General features: G+C 44.6%; 1 protein-coding gene across 2 annotated transcripts in view; it reads right to left on the bottom strand.

The window, feature by feature from the left end:
• The window catches only part of SP4 (Sp4 transcription factor), a 60,153-nt gene that overhangs the window by 10,458 nt on the left and 36,332 nt on the right, over nt 1-13,363 (bottom strand). The window lies entirely within an intron of this gene.

Here is a 13,363-nt window from a genome sequence, read left to right as displayed (position 1 = left end):
GTACGTCTACACTACCCTGCGATCGATCTATCGGGGATCAATTTATTGCATGTAGTGTAGACACGATAAATCGATCCCCAATCGCTCTCCCGTCGACTGCTGAACTCCAGCTCGGCGAGAGGCGGAAGCAAAGTCGACAGGGGAGCGGTCGCTGTCAATCCTGTGCCGCGAGGATGCGAAGTAAGTGATTCTAAATTGATCTAAGATATGTCGACTTCAGCTACATTATTCTCGTAGCTGAAGTTGCGAACCTTAGATCGATCCCCACCCCCCACCCCCAGTGTAGACCAGGCCATAGACTTGGCATGTTCAAAGTGAAAGCCACTGAGGCTTAGTGGATGACAGATCTATCCATAACAAATGGAGGTTCTAGTCCCAGCTCTGCCAGAAACTACCTTGCACAGTCTCTATGACAGGAATAGGAAGATTTATCTTTCTACTTCTTACTTTTTTGTTAACCTCTCTTATCATCAGCCTAGTTATCTGAGAGTAAAGCGGGAACATGTTATCTTCTGGATTTTTAATTCTGACTATTAAAGCTGGTAGACAGTCCTTTTCCTTGTGACGGGGGAGAGATGATAGGTGAAGATGAGACTTTAACCTTTCCCTCAAACTACTAATAGAATCTATTAAAATTCGTTGAGGGTGTCAACAAACATGTGGACCAGGGTGACAGTGCATGTGGACTTTCACAAAGCCTCTGACAAGGCCCTATACCCAAGGAACTTAAGCAAAGTAAGCAGTCATTGAATAAGAAGGAAGGACTTCATGGATCAGGAACTGATTAAAAGATAGTAAACAAAAGGTAGGAATAAATGGTCAATTTTCGTAAGGGGAAGAGGTAAATAGCAGGGTCCCCCAAGGATCTGTACTGGGACTTGTAGCTGTTCAACATACTCATAAATGATCTGGAAAAGGTGGTGAAAAGTGAGGTGGCACAGTTTGCAAATGATACTAAACTACTCAGTAAAGTCCAAAGCTGACTGTGAAAAGTTACAAAGGTAATATTATAAGATCTCACAAAACTGAGTGACTAGGCAACAAAATGGCAGAAGAAAATCAAATGGTAATAAGCACAAAATAACGCACACTGGAAAAAATAATCCCAACTATACATACAAATGATGGGTTCGAAATTAGCTGTTGCCACTAAAAGAGCTGTTGGAGTCATCACTAATAGTTCGCTGAAAACCTCTGTACGACGTCTAAAAAACTGATAGAATGTTAAGAACCATTAGGAAAGGAGTAGATAAGAAACAGAAAAATGCCACTATAAAAAATCCATGCTACATCTCAAATACTGCATACAGTTCTGGTCACCCTATCTCAAAAAATATATTAGAACTGGAAAAGGTACAGAGAAGGGCAACAAAAATGATTAGGGGTATGGAACTGCTTCCATATGAAGAGAGATTAAAAAAAATGGAACTGCTCAGCTTAGAAAAGAGACAACTAAGGGGAAATATGATAGAAGTCTATAAAATCATGGTGAGGAGAAGTGAATAGGGAAGTGTTATTTACCCCTTCACATACCACAAGACCAGGGGTCACCCAATGGAATTAATAGGCAGCAGGTTTAAAACAAACAAAAAGAAGTACCTTCTCACGCAGTGCACAGTCAGCCTCTAGAACTTGTTGTCCAGTAGATGTTGTGAGGGCCAAAAAAGAATTAGGTAAGTTTATAGAAGACAGGTCCATCAATGGCTATTAGCCAAGATGATCAGGGATGCAACCTCATGTCCCTACACCACTGACTGCCAGAAGCTGGGACTGGATGATGGGGGATGGATCACTGAGTAATAGCTCTGTTCTGTTCATTCCTTCTGAAGCATCTGGCACTGGCCACTGTCAGAAGACAGGTACTGGACTAGATGGACCATTGGCCTGACCCAGTATTCTCATGTTCTTATAAATACAAAACAGAGGTTTCCTTTTAGTCCAGGCAGCACAGAGTTGGGGGCTTGAGGGAAAATTCCTATAACATCATTTTGGTTCACATGACTGAGTAGGCAAACCCGCTGCTCCTCCAATACTGGTGAAAGCAAGAATGTAAGCAAAGCAGCAGCAGAAAGAAGAAAGAACCATAATTCTGCTGGAAAATCAGAAGGATAGAAGAAATAAACTTTTTAGGAGATGGATCTTGAAGGAAAGGTGCAGCAAAAGTGGATTGACTAGAAAGGAGGTATTTTAAAATCTGCTTTAAGGATCAAGCAGTGTAAGTATCCCCTAAAGCTTTGCTGTTACTACTTGGTAAAAGCTGACCAGCAATGGGCCCTTCACAAAGGTCACTGGAATAACCTGTTTAAAAAAAAAAAAAAAAAAAAAGTATTCCAGCACTGAATCTGTATCACTGTTAAGGTTGGAGAATAGGTCCCAGAGAAGGGGCTGGGAAAGTGTGCCAGTTTAGAGTGCTAGCAATTGGGGTTGTGGGGAGAACAATGTGAAACAGCTACACTCTTGGAACGAAACACTCAGAGCAGGCTTTCAGCCCGAAGGATGGAAGTGAGCAGACACTCTCATGGGAGGGCCTAGATGAAATGGATTGGGACTGAGAAGCTTGTATGTATCATCATCAGCTTATAGAAGTCGTCTCCCCTTCCTCCCACCATTTCAATTCAGAGCCATCCACTCCTTTTTTCTCCCCAGCATGCTCCCATTCATGGCATCTGGATATATACACCAAGAGTTTGGATTAAGTTTAGTCAGGTTCTCACAAAACCAAAAAAAGTTGAGGTGGTAGATTCCTAATGGGAATATATCTGAAGCTCTGCATTTATTTCAGTGTGTGATTCACTACAAATTTGGTACCATTTTGCACTTAAACAAGAACTGTGAATATGTGAATACCTAATTATGTTTTATAATTTAAATGTGCAAAATAAATGCAAAGTTAGGCTCCATGTAGCCCTTCTGTAACTTTTATGTTGAAATCTTCCCAAATAATATTAAGTTGCTGAAGATAAGGGTGCAACAAAACCCAACTTAGTTTTCAGGTTTGAGCCTCTAGGTCAGAGAAAATGTATTTAGTAGAGGACCACTAGACAACACTATGAATGATACAAATTTTATTAAAAAGAAAAATGTTTAAACAAACAGGCATGCAATTGCTACTTACACAACTCTACAATTATACTTACTCAAAAATGACATGGTGCATGAATTGGTGATCAGTTGCTGACAACGGAGTGAAGTACAGACTTATAATCTTGGAACCTAACAGTACCCTTTTGATTGGACCTCTCCTTCAATTTAACAAAACTACTCCTTTTATACTCTATTATAATACTAATTAATATTAAACTGCTCTTTACCATAATTATATTTTCACCACCTTCTCACTTGGCTCTTTACGTTACCAATTATTTAAAATTAACATCTGCACCAATGTCCTTCCCATACTAGCAATATAGATTGTTTTATAAAAATGCTTTCACAATTCTCAAAAACACTTTAAAAACCTTGCTCCAGCCACTTATAACCAAAGTATAATGGGAACACAACTCTGGGTCATGTCCTTACTAACTCTTACCTTCTTCTCATAACACTTTGTCTTCAACTTATCTCACGCTAGTAACTTCAATTTCCCATACTCCTCAACACTTTGGCCCAAAATCTAACTTCACCTTATTTTTTCTTAACTTAAACTATCCTATAGGCTACATCCCACAAAAGCCATAACACATATTTTGGCACAAGTTAAACAGTATTCAATATAAGACACTATACTACTCATAGAATCATAGAATATCCGGGTTGGAAGGGACCTCAAGAGGTCATCTAGTCCAACCCGCTGCTTAAAGCAGGACCGATTCCCAACTAAATCATCCCAGCCAGGGGTTTGTCAAGCTGGGCCTTAAAAACCTCCAAGGAAGGAGACTCCACCGACCTCCCTAGGTAACGCATTCCAGTGCTTCACCTCCTAGTGAAATAGTGTTTCCTAATATCCAACCTGGACCTCCCCCACTGCAACTTGAGACCATTGCTCCTTGTTCTGTCATCTGCCACCACTGAGAACAGCCGAGCTCCATCCTCTTTGGAACCCCCCTTCAGGTAGTTGAAGGCTGCTATCAAATCCCCCCTCATTCTTCTCTTCTGGAGACTAAACAATCCCAGTTCCCTCAGCCTCTCCTCATAAGTCTTGTGCTCCAGACCCCTAATCATTTTTGTTGCCCTCCGCTGGACTCTTTCCAATTTTTCCACATCCTTCTTGTAGTGTGAGGACCAAAACTGGACACAGTATTCCAAATGAGGCCTCACCAATGTCGAATAAAGGGGAACGATCACATTCCTCAATCTGCTGGCAATGCCCCTACTTATAAGCCCCAAATGCCGTTAGCCTTCTTGGCAACAAGAGCACACTGTTGACTCATATCCAGCTCCTCGTCCACTGTGACCCCCAGGTCCTTTTCTGCAGAACTGCTACCTAGCCATTCGGTCCCTAGTCTGTAGCAATGCATGGGATTCTTCCGTCCTAAGTGCAGGACTCTGCACTTGTCCTTGTTGAACCTCATCAGATTTTTTTTGGCCCAATCCTCTAATTTGTCTAGGTCCCTCTGTATCCAATCCCTACCCTCTAGTGTATCTACCACGCCTCCTAGTTTAGTGTCATCTGCCAACTTGCTGAGAGTGCAGTCCACACCATCCTCCAGATTATTAATCAAGATATTAAACAAAACCGGCCCCAGGACCGACCCTTGGGACACTCCGCTTGAAACCGGCTGCCAACTAGACATGGAGCCATTGATCACTACCCGTTGAACCCGACGATCTAGCCAGCTTTCTATCCACCCTTACAGTCCATTCATCCAGCCCATACTTCTTTACTATACTATACTACTCTCTGGCCCTGCACTAGTGACAAATAGGGCTATATAAGTGTTACAAGTGGCCAAGAAAAAATTCCCCAGTACAGGAACCCTGTTAGTCCTATGCATTCCCTAGTGAAGGGAGTGAGTTGCAGCAGGATGGGGAGTAGTATAATGCCAAGTGTTACAGAGAATATGGGTTGCTGCATAGCCACCCAATAGGTAGCTCCAATGATGCTACTATAAGCTAGAGCAGCCACTGAGGTTGCTCCAGTTAACACTGGGGGCTGTAAAGCCACTTCTGTTCCGCACCTGGCCAGTGACTGCTGTGTCATAGCTCTTGGGAGGCACACCACTAAATATGCCCCTATAGACAAACAAGAGAGCCAAGCTACAGCTGTTGTGAGAAATAGTTTTGAATTTAAAATTAGCAATAATGGTATATCAGCAGTCTTGTTTATAAAATGGATGCTGTCAACTCTTAAAATCTCCTCTTAAAAAAGATGGAGAAAGGTTTTCTACTTGTATTTCTGTTCCTCACCAGCAGAGAGTAAAATATGCAAAAGGGCCTAAGAGGTTTCAGGAGCTTAAGTCAATTAATAGCTTTTGAATTCTAAAATTTTAGCTATGTTCTTTAGGGCAATAATCGTAGCTTCAAAAATTTTCTGACAGAAATGAGATTTTCCATTTGATAGTGTTTTTCATTTAATTAAAAAAATGATTTACTTATTTCATATTTGGTATAGCAGATACTGAACTGTAGTAAAAGAGCCATTGAGAACAATATAGTATACAATATAAAACTCCAAGAACACAATATAATAAAATAAATCCAGCTGTTGGTGCTCAGTGGTTCTTCACAATGTGTTGCTGCTCCTGGAACAGATCATTGTAGTACACAGCAAACTAGAGGTTTAGTTAGCGATTCAAACAAGATAATGCCTCATGTTCTTTTGGATGGCTGCCCTGATCTTTCCCATAAGATCTCTGAGCAGGTGAAGAACATTTCATACTATTCCAACAATTCAGAGAAACTATCAACACAAGTTTGTTAATTTCTCTTAAGGCAAGAGACAACCTAGTTCAACTTTTTTTTAATATACAGCAAAACATGAGATGATCATGCAGAAGTAGTGGAAAACTTTTTAAATGGAAGTAGTAAAAATTATAATATTAACAGTGTTTTTTTGGTTAAATACACTACTTATCACTATATCCAGTGCTTAGAAGTTTTCCCTGTGACTTCTGATGGGCAAAATCCAGTATCTTGTTTTACACAAACCGAGTTTACTTGCTCTACCTCCTACTTCAACACTTACACTAATAAAGATGTGAGCTCCACTGCCACCCAACTGTAAAATTTGTTTTGTGGCAGGGACAGGGTTAACCTATTATTACCTGCAGCATTCTTTTTGGGGAAAAAAATTAGTTATTTAAATATTCTGCATAGTGGAAAATAGAAAGACTACAAGTAATGTTTGTGATCACCTGCAAGAGTAGCAATGCTTGAGGATTTCTTTTTAGTAAGTCTCTCCATGCAGAAGAAGCTGTGCAGGTTTTCCCCTTATCTTCTCTCCTTCTCCCTCAAACCAAGATTTAAAGTATTTACAATTCTCCATCTAGATGTCCCACAGCAAGTTCAGGAGTTAAGTTCATGTTGCACAAACTTGAACTCCCATAAACAATGTGTGTTTCAACTCTTGACTCACATGCACAGAATTGTCTGTCACAAACACCCTTATGCAAAGAACTTGTGTTTGCAATACTGCTTCTGAAAATGCATTAAAATTAATAGCTAGCGACACATTCAATAGAACAGCTTTGAGAGGTTGTAGTGAGCCGGTGTGGCTCCCCGCCGCTCCGGAGGGGGAAGAGCCCATCCGGAGGCCGGAGTGGGCGGAGCTAGGGAGCTCAGAGCCCGCCCCCCAGAGGGTCAGGCAGCAACCCGGAAATATAAAGGCTCGCCCTCAGAGCTCAGTAAGGCCCCAGCCGCCAGAGAGACCAGATGTCTCCAGCTTAGCTCGTCACTGGGAAAACTCCATGGCCCAAGACAGCCGCCGGGCCTGCCCTGCGCCCGCTATCCGGAGGGGCCGCCGGTCCTGCCGATCAATTCCTGCTCTGATGAACCCATAGTCCTGGATCCCCCAGAGGCCGACACCAGGACCCAGGTAGGCCCCGAGGGGGAGTGTGGAAGTAGCCCGGGGGCAGCCGACCCCAGTCTGGCTGCAGCACTGCCAGAGCCTATGTCAGTGTGTTGTGGCCAGGATCCCCACTGACAGCAGCAGGTCTTCTGTTGCTGCTAGGGCCCTGGGATGGGACGCAGTGGAGTGGGAGGGCCTGCGTCCCCCCTGCCACCCACGGGTTGGGTGGCAGTCTCCCCCTCTCCCAGGCCTTTTGAGACTTGGGGCCTACTATTGTTGCTCAGCCCTGACTGAGGGCCTGAGCTCCTGACTCAGCGTTTGTTGCCCCGCCCTGACCTAGGGCCTGGGCTTAATACTTTGTACTCGTTTGTTGCTCAGTCCTGACTGAGGGCCTGAGCTCCTGACGTAGCGTTATTGCCCACCCTGAGCAGGGGTGGGCTTACCGTGTTCTTCCGGTTACAGCAAGAGCTGCCGAGGGAGACCCCACAGCCCAACGAATTTCCCAAGCTCACCGGTGTGGCTCCCCGCTGCCCCGGAGAGGGTCAAGCCCCGGCAAACTCTTGTACAGAGGTCATCTGGCTGTTCAACATTAACATCATTGCTGAGTGAAAGTATGGCAGGTATATTAATGATAAGAGTAATTCTGGGCACCAGTTGTTTTATCAAAGATAAAAATCTACATGCAACTGTCAAGTTACTTCAACAACATGGTCATCAAAAACTTTAGAGAGATATTTACTAACCATTGAGATATCTGTAGGGCCCTAATAGAGTCTAGGTTTGCCTCCAATTAGAAATGCAGAGCTGGGTTATCTAGCACATTGAGTGGTACATTAGCAGTTGTAAATACTTCCAAATTAAAAACAGCTATTTCCTTGTTACATTGTTTTTGTACCTAACAACTGTTTCACAGTTACCTTTTTCCTCTATAGGGCAGGTTGCCATTTAGAAACTTCATCACATACTGAAGGAGAGAGCTTAAATTTTATTGCAATCGTAGATAATTTTTCTTTTTTGATCAACTGGAGTATTTCATATAATAGAAAACATAAAATCTAGAACATTTTGCTTTAATACTGTAGAAATGGATTTTTGGAAGAAATATTTCTTACTTCAGAATCTGCTTTTTTTTTTTTTTTTTTTTTTAAACCAACATTGCTTTGAAGTCTGCCATACTTGTCTGCAGAATTCACTCATCTAAGACAACCAAAGACCACCTAGCGTGAGAACTGAGCCAATCAAAAGAGGGGAATGGCATGTTCTTCCCTGAGACAACAGTACTATTTGTTTTTCGGAGGGAGGAGAGAGAGGGGAAACAGGAAACACTTCCTTCTCTCTTCATTATTTCCTCTCTCCCCCCTTTTCCAATGAATTTGGTTCCCTATAAAGATTATAATTTTACAAAAGTAATTTTGTTGGTCTAAGGGATGAAAAATTCTAAAGGAATGGAAGCAGCTGGTCATATGCCCAATTTTGAAAAAAACGGATGACAAAATGGAATTTAAAAAACTATTGTGAGGAGGGAAATGTTTCTCCTCATTATGGCCTATAAAATCCTATCTTTGAAACTCTTAGGGATTATCTACACTAGAAAATTAAGTCTACTTTATGTAATTCGACCTCGAACCTCCAAATTAATTAAGTCGATTGTGTGTGACACCAGGCTTATTGTTTCGATAGGGTGCGTCCTCACTAGCAGTGCCTTCATCAATGCACAAGGCAGCACATCGTTAGTAGCTATCCCAAAGTGCAACTTGCCACAGTGTGTTTTGGGAAGTTTATGCAATGCCTCATGGGACCAAAACATTGTTATAGGGAGAATGGGAACATTGAGCCAACATCCCATGATGCACGGAGATCCCTCCCTCATATCAACAGCAAACAACCCAGTGGTTTTCGCACCTTAAAACCGCCGCGCATATGCCATAACCCCAGAAGCATGGAGCCTGCTCAGTTGTGCACTCTTGTAGTGAGCATCTCAAACATCTCGCGCCTTCTCCTGCAGTATTTCTAGAGCCGAAGTAGGCTCCACCGCGCGGAACATAGTTATGTCCTGCAAGCAGCCCTACTGCAAGCCATTGAAAAAAACAATTCACAGTTGCTGCTGGCAGTCACAGAGCAGCTGAACTCTTCAGCGCCGTTTCTGGTCCCATGAAACAAGCACTGACTGGTGGGACCGCATTGTTTTGCAGGTATGGGATGACAAACAGTGGCTGCAGAACTTTCGAATGCGGAAGGTCATCTTCCAGGAACATTGTGCAGAGCTTTCCCCTACCCTGCAGTTCAGCAACACAAAAATGAGAGCTGCTCTGACAGTGGAGAAGCCAGTGGTGATCACTATTTGGAAGCTTGCAACTCCAGACAGTTACCAGTCAGTGGTGAATCAATTTGGAGTAGGTAAATCAATCGTGGGAGCTGCTGTGCTCCAAGTGTCCAGGGCCATTAATTGACTTCTGCTATGAAGGGTCATGAGTCTGGGAAATGTGCAGGACATAGAGGACGGTTTTGCCGCGATGGGGTTCCCTAATTGTGGTTTGGGTGATAGATGGCATGCATATCCCCATCTTGGCACCAGCCCAACTTGCCAAAGAATACATAAACTGAAAGGGATGCTTTTCAATGGTGTTGCAAGCACTGGTAGACCACAGGGGGCATTTCACTGACATCAATGTAAGATGGTCAGGAAAGGTTCATGATACACGCATCTTTAGGAACTCGGGTCTGTTCAAAAAGCTGCAATCCAAGACTTTCTTTCCAGACCACAAAATGAACATTCATGAGGTTGAGATGCCTATAGTTATCCCAGTCTACCCCTTGCTCTTATGGCTCATGAAGCCATACACGGACCGTCTGGACAGCAGTGAGGAACGGTTCAACTATAGGCTCAGCAAGTGCAGAATGGTGGTTGAATGTGCCTTTGGTCATTTAAAAGGGCGTTGGAGACGTTTAATAACAAGGTTGGACCTTTGTGAAGAGAACATCCCCATGGTTATAGCTGCCTGCTGTGTGCTCCATAATATCTATGGAAAAAAAGGGGGGGAAATTTTCCACGGGGTGGACAGTTGAGGCAGATCGCATGGCAGCCATTTTTGAGCAGCCAGATACCAGGGCAATAAGAAGAGCACAGCAAGGGATGCTGCGTATCCGCGAGGCTTTGAAAAGCCGTTTCAATCATGGGTCTCAGTAATGTAAGCTGCTTGTCGGCACTGTGCTCTCACAAAGCTTCACCTGGCTTGTATTAATGTCCCTGTAAAGCCAACCCCCAATCAAAAGAGTGGAATGGCACGTTTTTCCCTGAGACAACATGCCCATGCCCACTGCTTCTACTCAATAAAGAACATTTATTTCTCAAATCCATTTACTTTTATTTAACATAAATAAAAAGGGAGAACAGAAAAAAAGGTAACCTTGGGGAAAAGGGGTTGTAAAGTTGGAACAGGAGAAACATTTTCAGCTGTGTAACATAACACTGCATTCCACACCATCAAAGGTCTTGAATGGGCACCTTCTGTTCCTTGTACCCTCCCCCTGAGTTAAGTGAAAGGGATAATGGACTTTTCGCCCATGCCTCCTGGAATGCTTAAGGGAGGGTGATTCTGCACCAGGCGATGCTGGCTGGCTGTCCACCAGGGTCTGTAAAAGGACTCTACCCTCCTGCTTCTGTTCCTGTACATCAACCAGATGCCTCAACGTGTCTGTTTGGTCCCTCATAAGCCGAAGCATCTCATCCTGCACCGCACGCTCTTGCTCACTGGAAGCTTTCCTGCTCTCCATGTCCATGTCTATCTTCTCGGACAATGAAATCCTCCACGGTCTCAGCTCTGTGTCAGCTGTCCTGGAGGTGTTCATTATCTTGGTGAACATGTCCTCCCACGTTCTTTTTTGACTCCTAATCAGCAAAAGTCTACTTTCAGGTGTTGATGACATGCTGAAGGACACATTTCCAGCTGTCAGTCATGGGAAAAAATAAAGGAGCCATTGTACATGAATAAAATGTTTTCATAGCAAGGCTGTTTTCATAAAAAAATAAACAAACAAAAACCTTATTACTCTAGTTGCAAGCCATAACATAATCAGAATCTGTAACCATTACTGTGCTATTTTGTTGCTCCAGCCATGGTGAGTAGTCCTGGCCCCTCCCCCCTGGTCACTTTTAATGAAGTTTATGGCAGGCTCATGTTGGGAGCGGAGGTAGCTAGTGCAACAATGGCCCTTCCCCATAGCACCATGGGAAGCTGTTTACGAACAGGGTGGAGGGGAACGTTTTCACTCCCAAATTGCAGTCTCTATCATGTGGGGCCCCAGTCCCTTATCAGCCTCTTTGAACTACTTGCTGACCCACGCTGAACACAGTAAAGGCACGTTAGCGTGATGTCCTGCAACCCACAGGGCTCCAGGGTTAAAAATATTTCCTTGCTCTCGTGGCGAATGAATCCACCGCTCACCTGTCTTCCATTCTCCTCCTCCAAAATATCGTCCTCCTGGTTGTCCCTAGACTCACACACCTGTGAGGTGTCCATGTTACTTGTGGGGGTGCTGGTAGGGTCACCCTTGAGAATCGCATGCAGCTCATTGTAGAACCGGCATGTATGGGGTTCAGCACCACAACGATTGTTCACCTCGCTTGACTTCTGGTACGCTTGGCCAAGTTCTTTTATTTTCACATGGCACTGCTGTGTGTCCCTCGTGTAGCCCTTCTCCCCCATTCTATGGGTGATCTTTGCATAGATGTCAGCGTTTCTTTTGCTGGATTGGGGCTCTGCCTGCACAGACTCTTCTCCCCACAAAGCGATGAGATCCACCACCTCCCGTGCAGACCAAGCTGGAGTGCGTTTGGGGTGTGTAGTCTCCATGATCAGCTATGCTCAAGCTGGCACGTTCCCAATGCTGATCGAACAGAAAATGGGAAATCAAAAATTCCTGGGGCTTTAGCAGGGGAGGGGCTGTTTCCTGTGTACCTGGCTGCAGTGCAACAGAGTTGAGAATGATCTCCAAAGCAGTCCCAGATGAGCACTGCGGGACATCACCTAGAGGCCAATTAACTCAAATTATACAATACTGCATCTGCACTACCTCATAGTTGACCCATAAAAATCGAATTAAGCACTACGCCTCTCACAGAGATGGATTACAGAAATCGACAGAGGCAATGTAGGTCAGCGTAAAGAATGCGGTAGTGTAGACACATACATTAACAGGTTGATTTAAGGCGACTTCCTTCAACCTAACTTTTTAGTGTAGACCAGGTCTTACTCTTTACACAGAAAAGACGGTTACTCACCGTTGTAACTGTTGTTCTTCGAGATGTGTTGCTCATATCCATTCCATTAGGTGTGCGCGCGCCGCGTGCACGATCGTCGGAAGATTTTCTACCCTAGCAACACCGGCGGGTCGGCTGTGGAGCCCCCTAGAGTGGCGCCTTCATGGCGCTGAATATATACCCCAGCCGACCCGGCGCCCCCTCAGTTCCTTCTTGCCGGCTACTCCGACAGTGGGGACGGGGGGCGGGTTTGGAATGGATATGAGCAACACATCTCGAAGAACAACAGTTACAACGGTGAGTAACCGTCTTTTCTTCTTCGAGTGCTTGCTCATATCCATTCCATTAGGTGACTCCCAAGCCCAACTTAGGTGGTGGGGTCGGAGTGAGACATTGCTGTGTGCAAAACCGCTGATCCGAAGGCAGCATCGTCCCTGGACTGCTGCACTAGTGCATAGTGAGCTGTAAACGTGTGGACTGATGACCAAACCGCCGCTCTACAAATGTCCTGGATCGGAACATGTGCCAGGAAAGCAGTCGAGGAGGCTTGGGCCCTCGTGGAGTGAGCGGTGAGGTGCGGTGCTGAGACACCTGCCAGGTCATAGCAAGTCCGGATGCAAGACGTAATCCAGGAGGATAGGCGTTGTGAGGAGACCGGTGAGCCTTTCATTCGGTCGGCCACTGCAACGAAGAGTTGCGTCGTCTTTCTAAAGTGCTTTGTGCGGTCAATATAGAAGGCCAGGGCCCTGCGTACGTCCAGGGAATGCAAACGTTGATCCTGGCGAGTGGCATGTGGTTTGGGATAAAAGACCGGGAGAAATATGTCCTGGTTGATATGAAATGGAGAAACCACCTTAGGGAGAAAGGCAGGATGTGGACGAAGCTGCACTTTATCCTTATGGAAAACTGTATAAGGGGGCTCGGATGTAAGTGCCCTGAGTTCAGAAACTCGCCTTGCTGAGGTGATGGCTACGAGGAAGGCTGTCTTCCAGGACAGGTACAAAAGTGAACAGGTGGCTAGTGGTTCGAATGGAGGACCTGTGAGTTTGGAGAGGACCAGATTAAGGTCCCACGTCGGGACGGGCTGACGCTGTTGTGGGTACGTCTGGTCTAAGCCCTTGAGGAATCTAACGACCATCGGGTTAGAGAATACCGAG

The sequence above is a fragment of the Trachemys scripta genome, chromosome 2 (genome assembly GCF_013100865.1).
Source record: "Trachemys scripta elegans isolate TJP31775 chromosome 2, CAS_Tse_1.0, whole genome shotgun sequence".
NCBI classification, from domain to species: domain Eukaryota; kingdom Metazoa; phylum Chordata; order Testudines; family Emydidae; genus Trachemys; species Trachemys scripta.
This window is presented reverse-complemented; position numbering and strand designations above follow the sequence as displayed.